Below are 4,980 nucleotides of genomic sequence, written 5' to 3'. Positions count from 1 at the left end.
ATTTCATTGTACGCGGATGACATGATCCTATATACCACACACCCGGACACAAACTTGAACCCACTCATAAGGGAATATGTCCAATATGAACGATATGCCGGCCTCAGCATCAACTGGGACAAGTCGGTGGTGATTCCACTAACCACAATTACAAAAGAGCCTGATATGGACTACCCCCTAAAATGGTGCACTGACCCGGTCAAATATTTGGGGATATGGATCCACAGGGACCCAGAGGTTGTTGTCGGGGAAAACTATGAAAAGGCAATGACTAGGCTGGAAGAAAAGGTGGATAGATGGATAAAACTACCTCTATCACTGGTGGACAGAATAGCTCTTCAGATAATGATTATATTACCCAGATTCCTTTATTTGTTCTGTAACGTCCCAATCTGGCTAACAACCGCGTTTTTTGATAAATTACGCTCTATACTTCAGAAAATGACGTGGGCGGGAAAACAGGCCAGGGTAAGTTGGAAAATCCTCACCCAACCATATCACCTAGGTGGCTTTGAGGCTCCAGACCTCCAACTATATTACCTTTGTGCACAGGCCCAGTATGCCCACTACTGGACGAGTTCAAGTTCAAGTTCAAGTTCAAGAATTTGTATAGTGCACTACTCACCCAGAGGGTCTCAAGGCGCTTGAGGGAGGGTGGGTGTGTTACTTATCGAAAAGCCAGGTTTTTAGCTGCTTTCTGAAGGAGAGGTGGTTCGGTATAAGGCGGAGGTGAGTGGGGAGAGAATTCCAGGTTTTGGCCGCTAAGTAGGAGAAGGATCTTCCTACCATGGTGGATGTATGGATGCGCGGAATTGCGGTGAGGGCTTGATTGGATGATCGTAGTTGGCGGGTGGGTGTGTAGAAGGACAGTCGTGTGTTGAGGCATTCGGGTCCTAGGTCATAGAGGGCCTTGTGTGCGTGGGTGAGGAGACGAAACGTTATTCTCTTGTTGACGGGGAGCCAGTGGAGGTCTTTCAGGTGACCGGAAATGTGAGCTTGACGGGGGATGTCCAGTATGAGTCTGGCTGAGGAGTTTTGGATGCGTTGGAGTTTTTTCTGTAGTTTGGCTGTGGTTCCGGCGTAAAGGGTATTTCCATAATCCAGTCGGCTAGTAACCAGTGCGTGGGTGACTGTCTTTCTTGTTTCGGTGGGGATCCAACAGAAGATTTTTTTGAGCATGCGTAGGATGTTGAAGCATGAAGATGAGACGGCGTTGACTTGTCTGGTCATCGAGAGGGAGGATTCTAGGATGAAGCCCAGGTTGCGAGCGTGATCTGAAGGTATGGGTGCAGTACCCAGGGCCGGTGGCCACCATGAGTCGTCCCAGGCAGAGGGGGATGATCCTAAGATGAGGACTTCTGTTTTGTCCGAGTTTAGTTTTAAACGGCTGTTCTTCATCCATTCGGCTACTTCTTTCATTCCTTCGTGTAGATTGGTTTTGGCGGTGTTTGGGTCTTTGGTGAGGGAGAGGATCAGCTGGGTGTCGTCTGCGTAGGAGATAATGTTGAGGTTGTGTTGTCGCGCGATGGATGCGAGGGGACTCATGTAAATGTTGAAGAGGGTGGGACTGAGTGATGATCCTTGTGGTACGCCGCAGATGACTTCGGTGGCCTCTGATTTGAATGGGGGGAGGCAGACTCTCTGGGTTCTTCCAGCGAGGAACGAGATGATCCAGTCCAAAGCTTTTCCTTGTATTCCGACATTGCTGAGGCGTTGTATGAGGGTGCTATGACAGACTGTGTCCAAGGCGGCGGAGAGGTCAAGTAGGATTAGGGCAACTGTTTCTCCGTTGTCCAGTAGCGTTCGGATGTCGTCTGTAGCAGCTATGAGGGCGGTCTTCGGTGCTGTGTTTGGCTCGGAAGCCGGACTGTGAGGGGTCGAGGGAGTTGTTGGATTCAAGGAAGGCGGCTAGCTGAATATTGACGAGACCTCATGCATACATACCACATGTGGCAGTAGAACGCAAGTGTCCACCCCAAGCCGTTGACGGCGCTACTAGCTGACCCCATACGCTATATGCCGAACGACTTGATACACACTGCTAAGAATACGTCAAGAGCATGGCACGCAATGGCACGCAGAGCCGATAAACTACCGGTGTATGCGCGGGCTCTCCCAATGCTCCACCACCCAAATCTCACAGTGACACAGGAACCCAAAATGCAGAAGCTCCTAGAGGAGATGGGTTTCCAGACCATGGGCCAAGCGTTCCCCCATAATACTTTCATTAAGTGGTCAAACCCCGCCTTATGCGCACATCAGACCCCGATGAAAAACTTTGCATACCGGCGTCTCAGTGCGGCTGTGAAGGCCCTATATGACATGTTCCCTGCTGAACCTGAGCAGGTAGCGACACTGCAGATGCTGTTAATGGCTCCAACCCGCGTGAACCTAGTAACACGATTATACGCCACAGCCCAGAGTGAACAAGCTGTTGAGACCACTGCAGCAAAGAGTAGATGGGAGAGGTTGTTGGGTATACAAATGGATGACCAGGATTGGCAATATAGCTGTACGCAACTTACACGACTCACATCCAATTGCAATCTTCGCATACCACATTTTAAATTTCTACATCAAGTTTATCACACACCCGAGAAACTACACAAATTAGGACTCAGGGACAATTACTCTTGCAATCGATGCCGCGTGACAGGTGCAGATTTCCTGCATGTGGGGTGGTCTTGCCCTGGCCTGCAGGCCTACTGGCATGCGGTCACTGAAGCGCTCACTACTATGCTAGAGGAACACATCCCAAACACGCCCTCGACATGCCTGCTGGGTATTAAAAAACTGAAACACGCAAGACGGAGGAAATTTTTGGTCGTGGCGCTACTCCTTGCAAAACGACGAGTGGTGATCAGGTGGGGTAGTAAGAGGCCACCAAGTCTAAAAGAATGGATCACTGACATGACCTACTGCAAAATGACCCTTGAAACATATGCTGAAGAGTTACTGATGGCATCAGGACCGCATGACTTCTGAGAACCACTGCTGCTTTATTTGCAGTCCAATCCTGACTAACTGCAATGCAAGAGTGCCACCCCTGCCCGCGCGTGCTAGGTTGCCTGCGGCCACGCGCGGGAGGAGAAGTGGATGGATTGTGGGTCTGTGCAGAACTGTGGGTGGAGGTGACACGCTGGGTACATGTGGATTGGCCTTCATGATTCTATAACCTACTGTGAGATGCAGAAAACTGCTAATCTCCCTTTGTGCGTGCCGTGCCGTTAGGCTTAAGTGTCAGCTATGTACTGTATCAATTGTCATCTGCTATTGAACGATGTGTAATTGTTGGTCAGAAAGAAAAAAGAAAAAACTAAAAAAAAAATGGTATATTTTGAATATGTTTGTTTAAAATGTTTTCCTTTATTTAGTATTTTTAAATATTTTTTTAGGGAAAGATATTTCTTTAGGAGTGTTTGGTATGTATATATTTATTAATAGTTATATGAGTGTATTTTTAATAGTTTAAAGTTCTAGTGTGTTTAATAATTCTTTATTTTTATTTTAGAGATGACGATATTTTGGTTGTGTCGATAATATTGATGTCTATATTTATGTTTTCGATATTTTTGTTATGTGCTATATTTATTTTTAACTGTCTATATATTTAAATTCGATATGTGTGTGTACGATTTTTGTGGGGTCGATGTTTTTGTTTACCAATATTGTTTATTCAATGTTTATGTTGTTTCATAGTTAAATATAGAGTTTCGATTTATTTGTTATCGATATTTAAGACACAATCATTTTGTATATCGATTTTTGTAGTTTCGATAATTTGTCAGTGATTCCACCTTAATATCCGGGGAATGGAGGGGCAGGACCAACACCCCACCCTGCAGAGCTTCCACTTTCATATCTGGAGATCGAGAGTGGCAGGACCCGCGCTCGCCCTGCAGAGCCTCCTCCTTCATGTCTGCAGATTGAGGGGGCGGGACCTGCGCTCACCCTGCAGAGCCTCCACCTTTATGTCTGGAGATCAAGAGGAGCAAGACCCGCACTCGCCCTGCAGAGCCTCCATCTTCTGTTGCGTGCTTATCTAGGATCCTGATCGATACTGTGACCTTATGCCCCTATTCGGCTATAAATCCATTTATTCCCTATATTGGCATAACCGTTCAAGTGCGATATTCAGAAAGTCATCTCTGGCCTCACACGAACAGAGCCACATTCCAGAATAGTTCTCTGCCACTTCCTTTGCAATTAGTGCAATGACAGAGCAGAAGTCACTATCTGAAGATTCCTAGATTAACACTCCGAGTTCTTCAACAAGATAAAAACTCAGCAAACCTGGAAATCCCCGCTTGCTGTGTTTTGATTAGTAATGGAACTCTAATGAGCAACTGATAGCGATCACTTCCTAGTGACATCTTAATTGACGTCTTATGTCCAGCAAACTTACGTCAAACCAGGCACCTGTCAGGTATAAATATTACCAACGTTGCCTTAAGCAATTGCTGTTGTGTAGGCTGTTGTGTAGGCTGTTGTCGCCTGCCTGTTGCTGAAGTCTGCTGCCCGTCGCCCGAAGCTGCTGATACCATTATCGCTGCTAAAGCGCGAACGATGGTGTGGTGTAACTAGGAGCTGAACAGCCGTCCCTCTGCGAAGAGCCCAGCAGATGCCAAGCTGCCCACGGATGCTGTTCCCCCTCCTCCTCCTCGACGCGCTGAAGAGAGACGCTGTCTTTCTCCTGCAGAGAAATCCAGCGCCAGCGTTTCTGGTCTACCCTTGCGGGTGACTGGGATACCGAGTTCCCCTGAAGGAGATACCAGACCTCCATCATTTTATTCAGAGGTACGGTGTTGACTAAACCCTTAGTGAGAATTCTTGAAGCAAACCTTGGCAAAACCAACTTAACTTAGAGCTACTCACTTACTCCCCTCCCAAGTATTAGGCTTAGGTCAGGTACACTGGGGTAGGCGTAGTTAGAAGCACCAGTTGAGTATTTTAGCCTAATGTATATATGAATGTATATAT

The sequence above is a fragment of the Lissotriton vulgaris genome, chromosome 1_1 (assembly GCF_964263255.1).
Source record: "Lissotriton vulgaris chromosome 1_1, aLisVul1.2, whole genome shotgun sequence".
Taxonomy (NCBI): domain Eukaryota; kingdom Metazoa; phylum Chordata; class Amphibia; order Caudata; family Salamandridae; genus Lissotriton; species Lissotriton vulgaris.
Note: the sequence above shows the minus strand (reverse complement) of the source record.